Source organism: Eumetopias jubatus, unplaced genomic scaffold, assembly GCF_037043125.1.
Source record: "Eumetopias jubatus isolate StellerSeaLion01/CBP00866 unplaced genomic scaffold, mEumJub1_p1.0 scaffold_11, whole genome shotgun sequence".
In the NCBI taxonomy this organism is placed as follows: Eukaryota; Metazoa; Chordata; class Mammalia; order Carnivora; family Otariidae; genus Eumetopias; species Eumetopias jubatus.
Genome location: NW_028274817.1, coordinates 99047449 through 99069786, shown reverse-complemented (window position 1 = coordinate 99069786; position 22338 = coordinate 99047449). Strand labels below are relative to the sequence as shown.

Here is a 22338-nt window from a genome sequence, read left to right as displayed (position 1 = left end):
ATTCCATAAAAGAATACTCTGAAATAAGTACAACCATTTCTATTAGTACATTTCAGGGATGATGAAGTGGAACCTAAGTCATGGAATCATTTGGCAAAAATCCCAGAGTTAGTAAGTGACAGGGTTAAAAGGATATACTTCTTCTGGATCCTCAGAATGAATATATATAAGGTGCAGACATAGTAAAGTCCTATCGCGTGGACTGAAAATTCAGTGTACGAACTAATACTTGTCTAACATAAATTAACTTAAAATTTGGAATTTATATCTGAACACTGGATTTTATGAGTAATAAATGGAAGCAGTTTATATCCAAAGATATTATGTTCTGACATACTCCAAAATATGTATTATATGGCTATTTAAGTCTCTGAATATTTAAAGAACACATAAAATACTAGTTTTAAAGAACACTTTAGAACCCTCTTTATCTAAGATCATATGCCAGGAAGAGTGAATGCTATGTCATTTTTCAGATCAGTGACATTTGACAACCATTCAATCTAATTCAGCGACAATTTTCAATGATGTGATTAAGTGAATATTTGAACATAGCTGATGTTTGAAATTTTAACCTAGGCTTTTATTTATTTATTTTTTAATTTTTTTTCAACCTAGGCTTTTAAATACTCACTTTGGATTTGTGGTTTAAATGTATAAAAATTATCTTATTTGTTTTGTGCTACTTCACATTTGTACTACTTGCACATTTGAAGTTTCTTGGTAAAAATTTGCCACTTTGTCATAGACAGTTGATGAGAGTGGTGTACAGAACATGAGTATAAGATCTACAACTGTGTCAGCTAATATTAAATCATATTAAATCAGAAAGTTCTGGTATACTATATACCCAGGATGTATTACAACACTACATTTCTTGTATGATTTTTTTAAATCATACAATAAAATAATGATGGAGTGTATTCTATGACTTCAAAGAGGCACTGAGATTCATAAAATGTAAACATGGAAATCTTGGGGGCGCCTGGGTAGCTCAGTCGGTCAAGTGTATGTCTCTTGGTTTTGGCTCAGGTCACGATCTCAGGGTCCTAGGATCAAGCCCCTGCTTGTCCCTCTCCCTCTGCTCCTTCCTGCTCTCTCGCTCTCTCTCTGTCTCTTTCTCTCTCTAATAAATAAATAAATAATCTTAAAAAAAAAAAAACACATGGAAATCTTGGGATGGAGGAAGAGGAAACAAACTGGAATTTAGCCAATTAATGGAAGACAGGTACCACGATGTATCCAGAGGGCAGTTTAAGATACGATGGACAGTTAAATCTCCCTACCAGATTTTTATGGCTAAATTCCTTTAACAGTGAAAAAAAATCATTCTTTATTCAATTTGACATAAAGTGATGAAAATGTCAAATCTCTGGTAGAGGAAACTCACTGACTGGAACTTACTTATATCTAAGGGGGAAAAATATATCAATAAACAAAATGACCCATCAAATGTTTCTTTTCATTTGAGAGACAATATGGTTAAAGACCTGCAGAACTGAATTCATAGTGTGTGATGGAGACTGTCACAAATCACAAACAAAAGTGGAGAAGGGGAAAGGAATGGTAGAATGGCAATATGAGAGATGTTTCTGTTACCTGTGATTTGCTTTATCTAACTTCAACAAGTAGCAAGGAAATGCAAGCTGTGGCTATGTTTTATATCTTGAGCTGGTATGAAGATAAGCTTAACCACTCGGTACAGTCAGCCTCTTTTTCACAGGATTTTGTACTTTCTTCTGTTTGCTTTTTTAAACCATGGCCAACTTTATTACAAATGAGCTTTGTTCTCAGCAAATATTGTAATAAAGGTATCACTGCACTTGGAAGTACTTTGTTCTCAATAAGTGGTTTTGAAAATAAATTACTGATAGCAGAAATAACTTCATGCTAAAACAGCCACTATCTTCCAACTCCCCCAGCAGGCCAAGATTTGAGAGTAACTTCATTTTTTAGATATGTATGTCACAGTTGCTGGCCAGTGGCCCCTCTCACAAGGTCAGAGCTTTCATTGGCTGAAGGTAACAGCTCTCTCCCTTTCATCTCTTTAGGTTTAGGAATAAAGGCTATTAACTCATACTAGTCCCTGAATGCTTCACCATTCATTGTTAGTTCCTTTAACTCTCCTTACATTTCTGTATTTATTCCCTTCATTACAGTCTCTTCAGCTTTGTCTTTGCAGGCTTTCTGTTTCATAGCGGAACTGTTAATAAGACACTTGGCTTCACCAGAAGACTTGCACTTTGGTGGTGAATCTATCAGTGGATACCTCAGTGGTAGATGAATGGCTTTTCCCCTGCCTATGAAAGGCACCACATAGGTCTACTGATCTCTGGCCATTCCTAGGGATAGGGAAGAACATTCCTAATAATGACAAAGAATTTTCCAAATGCCTGTTTGAGAGCTCAGATTTGGATTTAGCAAATTTAAATTAAATTATAAATTATTGCTTTTCCTGCAAATCCAACTTTATGGGGCAGGAGGTTTGTACATAATGCACACATATTTTGTAGAATCATCTGTGCTTTGGACTATCAGTGGGAAGAAAATCGTTATTAAATCTACAGTTTGTTATATATATATATATATACATATATATATATATATATATATATATATATATATAGCTGCTAAATGTGTTCAAATATGACATTGGCGAATTAAAGACTGAATAAAAATATACTTCTGACCCTGGGTTCCAGTCCACTGCCATCGCCCACAAGGAACCAGCTCCAGTTCCCTGAGCTGCCTGGGGCTGCGTGCGAGGTGCCAGGGGACTTGGGACTTGGGAGAGCCCCAGGAGGCACAGGCCTGGGCTGGCCTTGCAGCACTCTGCAGGGCTACAAAAGGAGGGGGAACCTGTCCAGAATCCCTGCAGGACAGGCAACCTCAACATGGAAACATTCTGTAATGAAAATGAAGGAATGCCTGAGAACCAAGGAAAGAGGGAATACAAAGAATGGCCATGGGATACGGCAAAAACAGAAGTAGCTTGTACTCTGGGAAACAAGGAAAATCAGAAAATGAGAGAAAGATCACAAGGGAAAGGCAGAAAATGAGGAAATTGTAAAGGACAAGGAAAAGCCAGGGAGTGTGGCAAAGCCAAAAGAGGGAAAGCCAGAGAGTGAAGAGTGAAGGAAAGCAAAAAGGAGAAGGAAAGCCAGCCAGTGAACCAAAGGCTGCAGGAAAGCACCCAGCTGGGGACGGTGTACCCAGGAAGGCCAGAAGACAAACCAGCAAGGGGCTGGCTCCGTGTCTCAAGGAATATGAGGCCATAGCTATATGCATGTGAGGAGTGAGGAGATAAGAGATTTCGATGAGATGGCCAGGGTGGAGGATGAAGTGAAGAAAACCAGACAGAAATGGGGACGGGGGTATATGGATGCAAAGAAATGTACAGGATCCCTTCCACCCAAGGGGCCCAAGGGAACTCAGGGGGTGGCTGCAGGGTCCCACAAAGGGGCTTCACAGACATTCCTTTTGTGTAGTGCCCCCGGCAGGCATTTTCCAGGCCCTGTGCTTTAACCTTATGCTAATAATTCACTTTAGCTGTCTCTCTTGTTATTTCGACCCAACTAGAACACTCTATCAGTAGGGGATTTTCACCCATGGGCATTGCAAAGACATTCTAATTCTTGGAAAAATAAAGCAGCTTATAATGTCAAAAAATATATTTCCATTAAATTTTCTTTGTGGTTTTAGTCGAATTTCTGTTACACAGTAAGTTGTATTATGTTTGATTTTATTTTTTTAAAGATGTATTTATTTATTTTTATTTATTTATTTTATTATGTTAGTCACCATACATCATTAGTTTTTGATGTAGTGTTTTATTTTGGAGAGAGGGAGAGAGAGCGGGGGAGAGGGGCACAGGGAGAGGGAGAGACAGTCTTAAGCAGACTCTGCACTGAGTACAGAGCCCAACAAAGGGCTTGATCTCACAACCCTGAGATCATGAGCTGAGCCCAGGACCTGAGCTGAAACCAAGAGTCAGACGTTTAACTGACTGCGCCACCCAGGTGCCCCTGTATTTTGTTTTAATTACTGATTATAACTTTCCTGGATAAAAATGGTACTCTCTTAAATACTTGTAAGTTTCTTTTTGTTATTATTTATTAACTTTTTCTCTAACTTTAAAAGAACATGTTTTATTAACAGTTCAATTTATAGTCGCACCTTTATTTTTAGTTATCGCCATCTCCTTCAGCACAGAGTTCAAAGCCTAACCATGTCTTCCCACGTTTGCCCCCCTCCCACACCCACCCTGCTACCTCTCTGATCCCCTGCTCTCCAGTGTTTTCTCCACACTCAGTCCTGTCCACCTAGGGAGTCCTATTTGCAAATGTTTGTTTTTTTCTCTTCAAGGTCCTTCTATCCCTCTACTTGGACCATTTTCCTATAGAGAATCCCATGGCTCACTCCCTCTCTTCCTTCCAGGCTTTAGCTGTATCACAGCTTAACTGAGAGGTCTTCCCATACCTCCTATTCTGTTTATCTCTTATTCATTCACTTAGCTATCACTACATTCTAAATGTTTAATGTCCCCTGGTATGTGACTGTAAACTCTATGACATAAAGGGTTGTGTCTGTTCTGATAAATGACCATAGTTCTCCTACCACCTAGAACACAACTGAACACATAGGAGACACTCAGGAAATAATGTGCTGAATGTAAATATACTAACATTATTGTTTAAGATATGATTTATCAAAATCTCCAATCGATGCCTTCTATAGTGGATTCTAATTTGAGAATCTGTGACTTTTAAAAGGAAATTTGAAAAGTCTTATCTACTATTTTATTTAATATGCCGTTTTATGGATACCCTGCCCCAGGCTCATTTATTCATCTAATGTAGACTACCTAAGCCCATCTTTAGGGGCAACAACTCCTGCTCTTGAACATTCTCTTTAATTGTGTGTTTACTCTTCATGGTAATAATCAGAGACTAATAAACATGGTTCCTTGGAATCGTTTCCATTTCTTTTGTACTTTCTTCTGTTACAAAATAATGGAGAAGTATAAAATGATAATAAATTTACCTTTGAACATTTATATTCTGTGTCTCTTAGCCTGGGGCTACTTCAAGTAAAGTTTATTTCACTCTTAGTTTGGGTTTCCACTTGAAAATTTTTTACTTGAGATTCTGTCCTTTCATACAGAGACCTCAGTTTTATGCCATTCCCTATTAAGGCCCTTGCTCAGATGGGAGCAGGGTGGAAATCTGCTCTTTAAGGGCTCCTTCTCAAATTGAAGCCCCCATTTTGGGGTCTTTGCCTGCTGAAACAATGGGAGGTACTCAAGGTTTCCTATTTTCAGAAAGAACTATGACCATCTGAGAAAAGATCTATAAAATACATTAATCATATTCTAATTTTATATACTCATCACATTTCATTAAACAATTTCATGAGAAAATACAGGGTATATTGTCAGATTGATACATAGGCCATTGTTTGGCATTTGGGAGGTTGTAAGGTTAGGTTTACTTTACCTTTATAGGTTGCTCTGTTTCTTTAAACCTTTTTAAAAATAAGAATTGAAGTATAACATATATATGGGAAAGTATATTTGAGTGTAGACCTTGAAAACTGTTCTCAGAGCAAATGCTCCTATGTAACAAGCACCAGGTCAAAATATGCAATATTTTCGACACCTGAGAAGATTCACTTGTGCATTTTACTGCTTCACTCCTTCCAAAATGTAACCACTCTTCTGACTTTTAAACCCATGGAACAATTTTGCCTGTTTTTTGAAATTTAATTAAAAGAAATCACAGTAGGTATACTTTTGTGTCTCATTTCTTTTGCTCAAACCTCTTTCAGGAGATTGATCCATCCCATGTATTGTATATAGCAATCATTTATTTTCATTGCTTTATAATATGCTATCATGTGAATATACTACAGTCATTTCCAGTTTAGGCTACTACAAATTAAGCTGCTTGAACATTTTCTCTCTCTTTCTCTCTCTGTCTGTCTCTCTCTCCACATACACATACACACACACACAACACACACATATACATGCACAGAAATGGTAGTTATATGCCTCAGAACAAAACTGTCGGGTTATAAGAATTATGCAGTTTTGCATTTAGTATATAATACCAAACTATTTTCAATGGTTGTCTGAATTACATTTCCACCAATTAGAAGTTCAGGTTATTCCAAATCCTCACCCTCAGCATTATTAGCCCTTCTAATTTCAGCCATTTTTATGAATTTGTATTAGTATCTCATTGTATTTTTAACTTGAATTTCCCTAATTACTGCTAAGGTTGAACACTTTTTTATATTATTCTTCAATTTTTGAACAGCCTCTTTTGTGAAGTTCCTGTTCAAATTTTCTGCCCATTTTTTCTATTGGATTTTTTGCTCATCTGCAAAACCTAAAATTTTTAAAAATAAATAAATTATAGAGGAAAATCATAGGAGAAATCTGGAATGCTCAATAGTATAAAAGTATTAATTCTTCCCAAACTGATCTATAAATTTAACTCACTGTTGATCACATTCCAAACAGGATTTATTTGGGAATTTATTTATTTTTTTGTTTCTTGTTGTTGTTGTTGTTTTGTTTTGTTTTTAAAGATTTTATTTATTTATTTGAGAGAGAGAATGAGATAGAGAGAGCACGAGAGGGGGGAGTCAGAGGGAGAAGCAGACTCCCTGCTGAGCAGGGAGCCCGATGTGGGACTCGATCCCGGGACTCCAGGATCATGACCTGAGCCGAAGGCAGTCACTTAACCAACTGAGCCACCCAGGCTCCCTGTTTTGTTTTTGTTTTTTTTAAAGATTTTATTTATTTATTTGACAGAGAGAGACACAGCCAGAGAGGGAACACAAGCAGGGGGAGTGGGAGAGGGAGAAGCAGACTTCCTGCTGAGCAGGGAGCCCGACGCGGGGCTCGAACCCAGGACCCTGAGATCATGACCTGAGCCGAAGGCAGACGCTTAACGACTGAGCCACCCAGGCGCGCATTTATTTGGGAATTTAAAAGATGATGGTAAAATAAAGAGAGAAATACAATGGGTCAGTATAACCAAGAAAACACTGAACAAGAAAAAAGTGGGGGAACCTAGCTCACGAGATACCAGGATGTATTATAAAACTGCAGTAATCCACAGGGCATGGTATTTGTGCATGTATAAACAAAGAGAAAACGGAAATGAACTGAAGTCCAAAAAGAGAACATTTGGATGGAGAAATTTTTATGACATACCTAGTATTAGAGAGCAATGAGTAGGTAACATTCTTTTTAATAAATGGTGTTGTGACAATTAGATTTCAAATGAAAGAAAAGAACCTGAATCTTAACTCATTCCTCATGTCAAACTCAGTAATCAATTCCTGGTGAAATATAGATCCAAATTCAAATGGTAGAACAAATAAGTCTATATGGATGACAACAAAATATAATATCCTAATGGTTTTGGGCAGGCAAATGTTTCTTAAAAAGGACACAAAATTATAAAAGTGAACATTTATAAAAATGAACTGCACCAGAATGAAGAATTTTGCTTTATCATTGAGTAAAACGTAATCCAGAGGCAGAAAATACCTTTGCAATGCATAAAACGAAGGATTCATATCCAGAACATACGAACAACTCATAATTTTGATGAAGTTCATTTTCCTCTTTTGGAATCATGCCTTTGGTTTCACATCTAAGAAATACTTGGTTATCTCAAAGTCACAGGGATTTTCTTTTATGGTTTCTCTCTTTTATTGCCAGAATTTCTTTCAGTCTTATATTGAAAACTGTGAAATTAATAATTATAACATATACAGGAAACCCAAAAATTCATAATCAATAACCAGTATGTGAAAAAAACCCTCTTATCAAACAAAATCTATGGTCACATTAATCTACTATTTTAGAGGAGATCCAACAACCTATTGCTTAACATGGTATTTTCTTGGTGGGAAGAGATCAACTACATCAAATCTACTGAAACCAATAATTCTTTGAATCCTCTGCTGTCTTCCTGGCTTTTATATTTTGTAATGGAATATGGGGAACTGAAAAAGATTTTTCTTCATGTAAATTCTAATATCTCTAAACAATATTCTTAACTTATGTGATATTGATCTTTCAAAAGGATCTATCAGACTAATATTGAGGCAAACATTTTATAGACTGTCTTATTCTGTCTGCAATTTGAAATTCTGCCTGAAAATTTGAAAATATACAGTTAATCACTTCAGAAATAATAAAAAATGTATAATGTTTCTATAAAGCAATTTTCATAGATTAAATATGACAATAGTGCTAAATTCATAAAATCAACCAAATGCTGCACAGCCTTCACTATCATTTCCCATGTGATGCCTTCTCTGTACCAGATGAGCTGAACAACATTTGGGGGAGGACACTTCATGACTCATCTATCACTGATGATGGTTATTGTAAGAGTATGCAAGCAATTTATTTGAATTTATCCTTGAAAGAGAGATGTAATGTAATTAGGAAAGTACTAAGTGCCTGGTAAATGTATTGGTCGATTAGAAAGATTGTAGGAAGTTGGTGAGAAAGGAGGGCTTGCTGCCTCTAATACAATGGCAGAGGGGAGAAATCTCAAAGTCACTCTAAGGAGACAAGAACTCCTTTCATCTACATACTTATTTAGGTATAATTGTTGACTTTCTAATACCATACATATATTTTCATCTCGTTCAACTAAATCAAACCTAGCAATAGGAAATAAATTTGCAGTTCTGTGAGTTGAAATAGCGATAGTTCTGTGTAACTTTCATACTTGGATGTGGTGTCTAATAAATGTGGCCTTAATTCAAACAAACTTTATCATCATCATGTCTGAACACAGTTGATACATAAAAAAAATACGATTCAGCCAACTAAAAGCCATTTGTTGTACAGATCCCTTCTCTGGGAAACTGAGGGTCACCACAGGACTTAATCTGTCTCCCAAATGTAACTGCATCAAGTAAAATCTGCAAACAACACAGAGTGCCCTATCAGGTCTGACTCATGCCCTTCCCTGCCCTCTGTGACTGCATACATTTGCTTCCTGAATCATGTGATTAGCCACCAGCAGCTCCACATGAACCAGAACACATACTTTTAAAAATCACTACTTTGATATACAAGAGAACTTGAGAAGCTTTCCCTGCTTTGGGGGCCAAAGCCCTCACTCAAACATTAGGCATGCTGTCTCATGGTATCCAGACTCTGTCCAGGTCTCCACTTACATTATTTTTCTGCAGGACACGCAGTGCCTTGTTGACATTGTTCAGGGCGTGAACTCTAGTGGATCCTTTTTCTTTTGGCTGAAAGCAAATTGAAACAATGTTTACTGCCCGGCAGAGAGACAATCTACTAGAAATGAAACCATTTATACATTTTACTTCAAAGTTCCACTATTTTAAATGAACTTAGGCTGTGAGGCATTAATATAATACACTTAAGTGCTTTGGGTTAATTGTCCTCCTCATAGAACCTTAGCATGAATCAACCCCTCCTCAAGAAAAACGATAGCATTTTCTTTTCCTCAATAAAAGCTATTTTGGTTACCATCTCTTCATTCCACAGCCCCGTTGGGGATTACTGCATGACCAGGAAAGAGAAACAACAGTGCATAAGGACTTCTTAGTAAGGGAGATAAGTGAGGTAATTTCCACACATTTAAGGAAAGTATGAAAGAGACTTGAGACTAGAAAAATGATATAACGCCAAATAGGAGTAAGGGAAAACTTTTCTGTCAACATTACCTTAACTGCCTTCATCACAGAAGCTCAAAACCTCAAGAATCTTTGGTTTTCTAACCCTCACTCTCAATTCCCAAAATCTTATCTCATCCTACAATTTCTAAACTGACATTTGTATAGTGCATGACAATATGCAGATTAACTCATTTATCCAGTTGTGGAGTTTTAGAAACTCTAGCATTATGATGCCTGCCATATTGACTTCTAAAAAGAGATCTACATCTCAAGAAATTTTTAAGGGCACAATAAAGTACAGATGGCCCCCGACATGATAGTTTGATTTAGGACTTTTTGACTTTATAATGGTGCAAAGGTGATATGCATTCAGCAAAAACTATACTTCACATTTTGAATTTGGATCTTTTCCCGGGCTAACAATATCCAGTATTATACTCTGATAATGCTGGGCAGGGGCAGTGAGCCATAGCTACAAGTCAGCCATGCGATCATGAGGGTAAATGACCGATACACTTAACAACCATTCTGTTTTTCACTTTCAGTATACTATTCAATACATTATATGAGATAGTCAACACTTTGTTATAACATAGGCTTCGTGTGAGATGATTTTGCCCAACTGTAGGCTAATGTAAGTATTCTGAGCATGTTTAAGGCAGGCTAGGCGAAACTATGAAGTTCAGTAGATTACGTGTATTGAACTCATTTTCAATATGTGTTGGATTTATAGGGACGCAACCCTATGGTAAGTCAAGGAAGATCTGTATTACTAACTACAGAAACAATGTTGTACAGCAGATCTCTGGAACTTATTCATTGTGCATAACTGAAACTTTATACCTGTTGACTGGCACTCCCCATTTTCCATATCTCAAGTTAAGTGTTCTTGTCACAATAAAAAATGAAATTAAAAGATCATGATGACTAAAAGCCTTATAAAACATTCAATAACAAAGATACCAAACATTACAAACAAATAATATTTATTAATTAGCATAAATTACATGACTGAAAAATTTCACCTTCTAGTTGATAGAATATGCCAAAATAAAAATAAGATTACAAGATTGTTTTATTCAGGAATAAGTCCTGTATTGCTAGTTAAATCAGTAATTATTAAATTAGTGAATTTTACTAGATCTAGAACAACTATACAGAGTTAGTTTCTGGTTTCTTAGTAAATTATCCTAAGGTTAATGTGAACTTTCTTATAAATAAGTCACGTACCAGTTTTTGCCCTGTCAGGCCTTCCAGAAGGTCTAGGAGGCGCCTCCCATCCTGTAGGTCACTGAAGAGGTTCTCTATGTGCTGCTTCCCAAACTGAAATACGAAATATACCCAATCAAACAAAGCACTCTTCCAGTGATCTGTTTCCATGACTATGCCTTTTAAAATTTAAAGTTATGTTTAAGAATATTTAATGTATCTAATTCTTCATCTGCCAAGGATGAAGGATGAAAAGAGAACCTCCAAGTAAAAAACAAAAAACAATATATCATCATTAGGTCAAATCTATTTAAATTTTTTTTAATAACATCAGTTAGATATCTGTAGCCTAATTGGTCTAATTAACTCAACTTTTTGAATGCTGATTCTATGAAGGGGAGAGAAGTACACATACAAAGAAACAAAGTCCACATACAATTTGTTCTGCGTAGGTGCTTACAATTGAACTGTTTCATGTACTTGGCTCTATAACATAATCATGGAAGGCCCACCATCCTGTACCCCTAGAGCATGCTTTCTCTGAATATACAATTTGAAAACTGCCTCAAAATGATCCATTTTCATATTGTATGGCTCAGATGTTAGAAAGATCTGAATTTAATTGAGTTGAAATACACCTGTGACATATTTGTGTCTATTTTTCTCAGTTCTTTACTTGGGAATTGTACTGAGAAAGAATAATAACCACTCATAGCATCTCGTATTTTGGTAGCAGCTACTCATGAGAAGCACTTCACTAAATGAGTGGATCTTATAATCTTTCTAATATAGTTGTGGGTTAGTATTCATATACTCATCTTACAGATGAGAAAAAGAGGTTGAACATGTGGCTCTTTGTCACGAAACTAGAAGATGGTAAAGCCCAAATGTTGTCTCAGAACTGTCTAACACTTGGTGGGGGGGCTGGTTTTTCCTAGCTTATCATGCTGCTTCCAGGGCTTTTTCCTCCTTCCATCTGATTATCTTTCAGATATTTTATTTCTTCTGTCATGCTCCCAAATATTTTCTTTTTCTGGTTGAAAGCCTACAATCCCTTCATATAAAATCATTCACAACTCTTTCATCACCCAGGTTCTCTGGAAAGTCCTCATTTATCAGTGACAGATGTTTATTGAGCACCTATAAACCTGAGCTAGGTGCTAGAGCATACACTAGTAAATCACACAGACATGCCCCCAACCCTTGTGGGTCTTTGAGTCCAGCATGGAAAGCAAATATTCCCAAAAGGCAATACTACACAGAAGCAGTAACAGGGACCCAGGAGCATATAACTTTGGGAACTCCCATAGTATGGGGACCAGGAAAGACTCCCCAGAATGTCAGATGATGGGACTGACATTAGTTTTCAGGTGCTTGGATTGGTCTCATGCATTCCCTGATTACATGAAAACTTTGCATTTCAGCCAGGTCAAGAAAAATAAAGAAGAGCCTTGGTTACCAGGCAAAGGGTATCCCTGAAGCTTTCAAGATTAAAGACAGGATTCAGGCTCTCCCTACAACCACACAGCCATGTCCATAATAAGTCCTGTCAACGCCTAGGTGTTTCACCCAATGAAACCCAGACCCCTGCAAAAAGGCCACCAGTCCTTTGAAAATCAAGCCACATATATGTTTTGACAAAGATAACTACAAGTTATTCCTCTGAAGTTCTACTCTAATAGTTCTGCTTAAAAGTTCCAGGGGAAAAGAAGACAACACAAAATATGAATATGTAAAAACACTTTACTACACATTATGTACAAGTAAACCTCAAAACAACATGCCATTTTTTAATGAAACTTTAAGGAAAGCTTTCTACTAATAAGAAAATGAATGCATGCTTTACAATTCTCTCAAGAACCTCATATATAACATGGAATCACTTGGCATTTGGAGGGTTGATATTAAGGCTTTACTTTCAAATTGGATGAAGGTCTACAATGCCTTGAAAATGCTGTTCTCTTTTGTTTTGTTTTGTTTCATCCAGGAGCAAAATTTTACAGATGCATTTGAGAAGCAAGTGGCTGCTAAACTTATTGACAAAAAGAATATTACACACTGAAATGTGTCAAGTTTTGAAGAAAATATAGTTAGCTGACAGAGATACTTGTTCTTGTTAAAAATATTTATCTGGATGGATAGATACATACACACATACTTACCTACATACATAACAAAGTCTGTCAAACCAGGAAGGATGTGGGCAGCAAAATGTTCATTCAAGAAGAGGAAGGGTAGAGAAATTGAGTATTGGGGCATAGAGTGAAGCATGAACCTCAAGGCCGTAGGGATCATCTAGCATCCAAGACACAAGGACTATAAAGCTTATGCTTTGGGGCAAGAAGTCTAGACAACGGTCAACAAGGCAAACAGGATCTCGCTTTGATCCAAACTCACATACACAGGCCAACGTATCTTATAATTCTTTCTTTTAAAATAGAATCAAACAAAACAGAGAGAGAGTGAAGGACTGTAGGCTAATCAGAGGCCTCCAGGCACATCTAGTTGGGACACTTAGAAAGCAATAAGGGAACAGAGAAAAAGTTCCTGCAATCATGCATGACTGTCATAACTCATAAAATCAAATCCAATTTCTATTTGGTATATTCACATTCTCTAATAGTGTGCTTCTCAGAATGTTCCATCAAAGCATCCTTCTAGCAGATGAGATTGAATGAATTTACCACAGGTCTGGCAGTATAAATTAGGCAGTGACAGCCGTTCAAAATGTCTATGAACACATAGGTTTTATTTTTTTTTAATTTTTTTAAATTAACACAGAGTGTATTGTCAGTTTCAGAGGGAGAGTTCAGTGATTCGTCAGTCTTATATAACACCCAGTGCTCATTACACCATGATCCCTCCTTAATGCCCCTCACCCAGTTACTCCATCCCCCTACCCTCTCCCCCTCCTGCAACCCACAGTTTACGCATATGTTTTATGTTACGGATTCATGGAAATGTTACCTTCATCTCTTAATGAATGTTTGTTTTAAAAGCATTTTCAAGCACTTATGAGTGAAATTTCCCCTCCTGGGTCCAATTAAAGTCATGCTCAATGAAATGTACAATATTTAGCCTATAACTTCATGGATCTTCAGGTGCTGTCTTATTCTTCCTATGGTATGGAGACCCCAGAGAAAGCAAAACATCTCATTTCTCTTGGATGGTTTTCATTTCTTTCCTAGATTCCTCATTCCATAACATTATAGCTGTGATATAACAAAAGTAGCACACCTTTGGGAGGCAGAAATAGCTGACTTTTATTTTATTTTATTTTACTGGCTATTATTTAAATTTAAATTCAATTAACATATTATATATATATACAAATACAAATATATATATATATATTTGTATTTGTATATATATATTATTTGTTTCAGGGGTACAGGTCTGTGATTCATCAGTCTTATATAATACTCAGGGCTCATTACAACACATACCCTGACTTTTAAACTGGAGTCTTTTATTCACTAGCTGCACTGTCTCAGGCAGGTGACTTAACCTTTCTGAGGCACAATGTACTCTAGTAAAACGGGGATTGAAATAACACCACTTCAGAGTACTCCTCTGAGGTTTAAATGAAACAGTGTAGGTGTGCTGACAGACTTGGCAAATAGTAGGCTCTCAATAAATATAGGATTTTTTTTATTCTATTACTCTTTGACTTCTCTTTCTCTGGCCAAATTCTAGATATAAATGCAATTATGTTACATTATTGAATCTACTAGAAAGTGCAGAGCTCACATACAGTGTGTTCTGTTTTTTCTTAGTTTGGTATCCCTGTAAGAGCAAAAGTCAAAGGGGAAAGATGTCATTCCATATTCAATTACTTACATACTGGTAAACGTGGATGGCAGTCAGAGGTTTCAAGCCCTTTCCCTTTTTTCTTGTTCTTTGGGTTACGTTCCATTAAGTCCTCTTTTGTTTACACCACTTTTCACCTTCTACACGTACCATGCCTTTTTGGTGCGAGTGACATTTATGTCATGAAAACAGTAATGTTTTTTTAATTCCTTACCTTTAATGGCTTTCTTTTCAAGTATACAAAAATTATTTTGTGAAACACACACAACATTAAGCCCTTTTTGGGCCACATGACCCTGTGGCTCTCCATCTCCAGTCCCCTTCATGACTAATACTTTCTTTACAAAGTGAACTTTTGATATAACTCAGCAGTTTACTGCCTTCACTTACATATAGTCTTCTTCCTTGCTAACTTAAATAACAAGATGAAAGGACCATAAAATGAGATAATGATGCTTCCTGATCATTGTCCATATGATATAAAGAAATAAAGAACTACAGACAAGGTTCAAAACAAAAAAAAATCAGGTAGGTTGATTGGTAAGTGGGGGAAACAAAGTGAAAAAAATTCAAAGTGAGAATAAATTGAAAGGGACAGAAATGCATTTGTGAAAATATTTAAATAACTTCTGACTCTTCAGAGTTGTATCAGTCTCTTAACCTGAAAATACACAGGGATCAATACAATATTCCAATAAGGGGTAAAGAGCACAGGAATTATTTAGCATGACCTTCTGGTTATAGAAAGGTCAGCCTCTGGACAATTCTGTTGCTCAGAAAGTCAAGACACTTCTCTGAGTACAAATCTTTAGATACTAGAAACATCAAGAGGCACTGGAAACACCAAAAATAATTCAAAACGTATTGGTGGATGCTGCTGACCAGCTCCCAGAAAATTATTACAACACTTTATGGTATAAATCAGCAGTTTTCATAGATGACTGTTTTATTAAGTATGGATTATAAAAAGTATTTTATAAGAGAATTTTATCGAGGTATAATACACATACAGGAAAGTACACATATCTTAAGAGTTAGCTCAAATAGTTTTTTACAAACTGAACACATTCATATTATCACCACCTAGATGGAGATATAAAATATGACCAGCATCCTAGGCGCTTCCTCACACCCCTTCTGTGTATTAGCCCCTTTAATAATGATCACTATATTAACTTTTAAGACCAGAGATTAATTTTGCATTGAAAGGAGTCTCTTAAAAACAGAAAAATAATGTTGATTTAGTGTTTCATTTTAAGAAACTATTGATTGAAAGACATCAGGTTAAGGCAGAGGGAATTTGGAAAGGAAAAAAAAATTGCACTGATGAAATTTGTTTTACAAATCACAGGGAAGGTGTAATGCGGTGAATAAAAATGTTTACTGTATACCCAGAATGCCTTGGTTCAAATTCCAGTTCTGCCACATTCCAGTTGTGTGATCTCGAGCAAGTAACTTGATCTTTCTGTGTCTCACCTTTTTCATCTACAAAATGAGGAAACACTATTACCTAAATTGTGGTAATGCTGTGAAGATTTCAATGCACTTAGAACAGTGCTTTGTTTATAAGATACACTCAATCACTGTTAGCTATCATGAATTCATCCCCAAATTCTTAAGCCAAATAATCCATATTTTCCAAAATTCTCCTTGTAAATTTTGCCTCAAGATAACAGAAAGCATCAACTTCAAAGTATTAGTATGGGTTTGAATGGGTTCATAATTATAAGGTGTCCAACGTGTTGCCTGGCACAGAAAATGTTTAATCAACTTTAATAACATTCCTTGCTTCCTCCTTCCTCTTAAATGTCATCACCTGGAGGTGAAGAATAGAGCTTTCCTTTAAGGGTGCCAGGATCCTAGCAGGACTTTTATAACTTGAGGAGAATTTAATAAAGGACAATTTGCAAAGATGAAGGCAGGATATAAAGAAACCACCAGAACTGGTAGTAGAGGATGGCTATTACCACTCCTAGACTCAGGATCGGAGAAAAAGAGTAGTTACTGTTCCCTGAACAAAGAAAAACCCAAGAGGGTCACTGGACAGGAGATTTTATAGTGGGCTAATGAATGCAGCCATCCCGCAATTAATAAATGCCCTGATCTTTCTTCCCCCTTTCCCTGGGACCTTCTGTAAGTGCTCCCATTAGTCAAATCCAACTGGAAGCCAGAGGGCAAGAAATTCTGCTGATATGGTCCACAGAGGTCAGCCCCTCAGGAAGAAAAAGGCGATGAGTGGACCCAGAGGGATAAACCAAAGACATACAACACCCAAGACAGGGAAACGAACTTTTTTGATCCAATGGATCAGTGTCACGGATGCCCACATCAGAAAATAAATGAAGACCCAAGGGTTTCTCCCCATGCCTCCTACATTATTTCTATCATTGATAATGTCATATCAAAGGGCCAAAGGTATCAGTGAGACATTTCCTCTTCTATAATAGGGGTATCAAAGTACTAGAATGTTTTGTGGGCTTTAACAGATGAAAATTAACATATATTATTCATTATTCCTTAGCATCAAGTACTTTTATATACCAGGAAAAGCACTAAAATCTGGGCTACAAAGATAATCAAGAAAAATCCAAGTTATTCCTTGGGGCTAAGAAGTACTCAAGAACTAAGTTTGATAATATAATAGATTTGCAGTGTCTCCAGATATAAAATGCTATTTGGTAGTAGGTTTTTATAAAACATAATCACTAGGACCCAATGTGTATATTATACTATTAAGTACACGAGAGAAGATTCAACCAGATTGCACATTAGAACTTTCTACAGGAGCCACAACAATAGTTAATGGAAATCAAGTCATTATCTGTAAATGGTCTATTAGAAATCCAAAAGTAAAGTGTGCGTAACCAAAAGTTAGCATAGTTTGTTGTCTGATCAAGTCTATCTTTAACATGCTGTGTAATAAAACTGAATTCTTAAACTACGCCTGAGTTTCCTCAATCTGTAAATTAGATAGGTCAGTAGTAATTCAATTACAAGGTATTGTAACAAAAATTAGTATAATTATGGTAATTTTCTCTTACATTTCTAGACATAACTTTAATTTACACATTGTTATTTTAAAATATATGGAAACATTACAAACCATGATTATAGCTAATTATCTTAAACCACCTTTAATTTTTTGAAATTTACTATTTAAGTATAATTGACATACAATGGTATATTAGTGTCAGGCGTATAACATACTGATTTGACAATTCTATACATTGTGATACTACTCACCACAATAGGTGTAGTCACCATCTGTCACCATACATTATTACAACAGTATTGACTATATTCCCTATGCTGTACTTTTAAGCTCTGTGAGTAATTTATTTTATAACTAGAAGTTTGTACCGCTTAATCCTGCTCATCTATTTCATCCATTCCCCCATCCACCTCCCCTCTGACAACTACAGTTTGTTCCCTGTATTTATTTATTTATTTTTTATTTTATTTTTTAAACCACATTTATTTTTTTTTCAAAGATTTTATTTATTTATTTGAGAGAGAGAGAATGAGAGATAGAGAGCACAAGAGGGAAGAGGGTCAGAGAGAGAAGCAGACTCCCTGCTGAGCAGGGAGCCCGATGTGGGACTCGATCCTGGGACTCCAGGATCATGACCTGAGCCGAAGGCAGTCGCTTAACCAACTGAGCCACCCAGGCGCCCTGTTCCCTGTATTTAAGAGTCTCCTTGGGGTTTTGTTTGTTTGTTTTGTTTTTTAGATTCCACACGTAAGTGAAATCATACGGTATTTGTTTTTCTCTGTATGGCTTATTTCACTTAAGTGAAATCATACGGTATTTGTTTTTCTCTGTATGGCTTATTTCACTTAGCGTAACACCCTCTAGGTTCATCCATGTTGTCCCAAATGGCAAGATTTCATTCTTTTTTTTTTTTTAAGATTTTATTTATTTATTTGACAGAGAGAGACACAGAGAGAGAGGGAACAGAAGCAGGGGGAGTGGGAGAGGGAGAAGCAGGTTTCCTGCGGAGCAGGGAGCCTGACTCAGGGCACCATCCCAGGACCCTCGGATCATGACCTGAGCAGAAGGCAGACACTTAATGACTGAGCTACCCAGGCACCCTGCAAGATTTCATTCTTACAATGGAAATGGGAATAATGGAAAAGGAGGTTGACTGTATTCTTTTTTAGATTTTTTTAATTTATTTATTTGAGAGAGAGAGCGTGAGAGAGAGCCCGAGTGGGGTGAGAGAGAGAGAATGAGAGATAGAGAGCACAAGAGGGAAGAGGGTCAGAGAGAGAAACAGACTCCCTGCTGAGCAGAAAGCCTGATGTGCTGCTCCATCCAGGACTCCCGGATCATGATCTGAGCTGAAGGCAGGCACTTAACCGACTGAGCCACCCAAACACCCCGGAGGTTGGTTATATTCTATCACAACAGTAGTTTTTATGACATAAAATGCACAGTATAAGGTTTCCAAGAGGAAGCACTTCACTTCAAAGCATCTAAATAACACCCTGAACCTTCAAAAAGAAGAAAAAAATGCTGTGACACATGGACATGCTCACTAGAGACATGCCAACTATTGGCACTTAGCTCCAGGCAAAATACGGAGGGAAAAAGGACTATTCAGGCTTGTTTGGATCCAGTGGGAAAAGACCTCTGCCAAAGGGCATCTGAAGATGCCTTTAATTATTAATAAGTATAAAACTTATTTATAAAATTAACATTTTTATCATTTCTCAATTATACTGCAATGCAATTGTGTGGACAATTACATGACAGGATACAGCTTCTCCTAATTATTTCCTGCCCCTACCCACTAGGAAGTCAGCCTGGGACAATTCATTACTTCTTCTATGGCTATGAGGAGGGTCTGCCTAGAGGCAGTGCCAAATCAAGGGAACTGGAGACACACAGAAAGGACAAAAGTCACATAGGGCAGAATATTTAAATATGAGCTTCTGTCCCCACTATACCTCTATTTCCTTCTAATAGTTTGAATCATGAAACTTTTAATTCAGTATTCAAATATGGTTGAAATTGGCAATTTCATACAATTCAACCTCAGATGTATTAGAAAGACATGAGTAATAAACTTTAAGAGCTTAATTTATGTCATTCACAATTCCATGCACTGTACATGGATTATTTTCATTGTCACAACAATCAATCAAAATCATTCCCATTTTATAGATGACAAACCTGAGGAACAGGGAATGTAAATAACTTGGCTAAAGCCACAAAGAGGAAAAGTGGGAGATAAAACCCAAACTCAAGCAGTCTATCTCCAGATTTCTTAACCATTTTCTGCTTTGTAACTGCTGTTTGAGCTGGGCTGCTTTGACCATCATGCCACTCAGGGTCAGTGTTAGATAAACTTTACTTGCTCATTTTCATAATCTCTTTCAATAAAGTAGGGATAATTTAACTAATTTATTCTTTTTCTTTTACCTGAGGTTTCTGAAGGTCAGATGCAGTTATATAACGTACAAACAAAATTGCTTCTAACTTCAGGTTGAATTAGTAATTGAAGGATAATAACACAGTGATAATTCTACATATGTACATTAGGAAAATTCTTCAATGTCCTAAGTTTTTATTGTTATATTACTCTTTTGGGGGGTTATATTAACTCCTTCAGGAGTCCGATATGCCAGGCATGGGGTTGCTCAATAAATCTGGTAAATACTGCTCCAGAGAACAAAACAAGGTTGTTTTTTTTTTTAAGATTTATTTATTTTATTTTTATAGACAGAGAGAGAAAGAGGGAGAGTGCAGTGGATGGAGGTGGGTAGAGGGAGAGGGAGAGAGAGAGAAAGAGAGAGACAGAATCCCAAGCAGACTCCCCACTGAGTGCAGAGCCCAACACAGGGCTTGATCCCAGGACCCTGAGATCATGACCTGAGCAGAAACCAAGAGTTTGATGCTCAACAGATTGAGCCACCCAGGTGCCCCCAAAACAGGTTTTTAAAATGAAGAATTTACTCTGAGATATGTAGAAAAGACAGCTTTTTAATGTTAATTAAATTAAAATACAAAAGCAATACCCCATACCAAAAACCTAGAAGGCTACAAATCAAAATATAGATATATTTAAGGCAATCCTTAAGGTTGATGAAGACTAACTGAGATCATAGGAAACAGAGAAAAAGTTTTACTCGTGCATTTAGTGCAGTTATTTCTTGAGCAATCCACTCAAACATGCCAGATACTTACTGAAAGTCTTCCATGTGATGAACAGACATTTCTGCAAAGAAGACATCCAAATGGCTAACAGACACATGAAAAGTGCTCAACATCACTCGGCATCAGGGAAATACAACTCAAAATCTCAATGAGATACCACCTCACACCAGTCAGAATGGCTAAAATTAACAAGTCAGGAAACAACAGATGTTGGCAAGGCTGCAGAGAAAGAGGAACCCTCCTACACTGTTGGTGGGAATGCAAGCTGGTGCAGCCACTCTGGAAAACAGTATGGAGCTTCCTCAAAAAGTTGAAAATAGAGCTCCCCTATGACCCAGCAATTGCACTACTGGGTATTTACCACAAAGATACAAATGTAGTGACCCGAAGGGGTACATGCACCCCAATGTTTATAGCAGCAATGTCCAGAATGGCCAAACTACGGAAAGAGCCAAGATGTCCGTCAAGAGATGAATGGATAAATAAGATGTGGTATGTGTGTGTGTGTATGTGTGTGTGTGTATATATATATGTATATATATATGGAATATTATGCAGTCATCAAAAAACACAACATCTTGCCATTTGCAATGACATGGATGGAACTGGAGGGTGTTATGCTGAGCGAAATAAGTCAATCAGAGAAAGACAAGTATCATATGATCTCACTGATATGAGGAATTCTTAATCTCAGGAAACAAACTGAGGGTTGCTGGAGTGGTGGGGGGGTGGGAGGGATGGGGTCACTGGGTGATAGACATTGGGGAGGGTATGTGCTATGGTGAGCACTGTGAATTGTGTGAGACTGATGAATCACGGATCTGTACCTCTGAAACAAATAATATATGTAAAAAAAAATAGTAGGAAGGGAAAAATCAAAAAATGAAGGGGGGGAAATCGGAGGGGAAGATGAACCATGTGAGACTATGGACTCTGAGAAACAAACTGAGGGTTTTACAGGGGAGGGGGGTGGGGGGATGGGTTAGCTTGGTGATGGGTATTAAGGAGGGCACGTATTGAATGGAGCACTGGGTGTTATACGCAAACAATGAATCATGGAACACTACATCAAAACCTAATGCTGTAATGTGTGGTGACTAACATAACATAATGAAATAAAATTTAAAAAAGGAAAAAAGAAAGTCTTCCATGTGAGATTCATGCAGTTGCATGTTAAAGAATATAGCACCTGGGGCCAAATAGTCCTTTATTTAATTGCAGTTCTTTTTCCAACTGTGTGAACTTGAATAAAGTCTTTGGTAATTTGCTTATTTTCCTCCTGTATCGAAGGAGGAGAGTAGTCAAAGTATTCAACTAAATTCAATAGGTATTATTCAAATCCTTTATATTTTTCCAGGTGGTTAATCATTGGGAAGATAAAAGATAAAAAAAGCTACTGCCATTGTTTTCACAGCTTTAGCCACAGTCAGGAAGGAGGTTTGCACCAAGCAAATATGATTATAGCATCATAT

The 22338-nt window shown here is 36.9% G+C and overlaps 1 pseudogene; it reads left to right on the top strand.

Moving 5' to 3' along the window:
• The first annotated feature begins 2861 nt into the window (after positions 1-2861).
• LOC148163124 (transcription elongation factor A protein-like 2) lies at positions 2862-3488 on the top strand (annotated as a pseudogene).
• The last annotated feature ends 18850 nt before the right edge of the window (positions 3489-22338 follow it).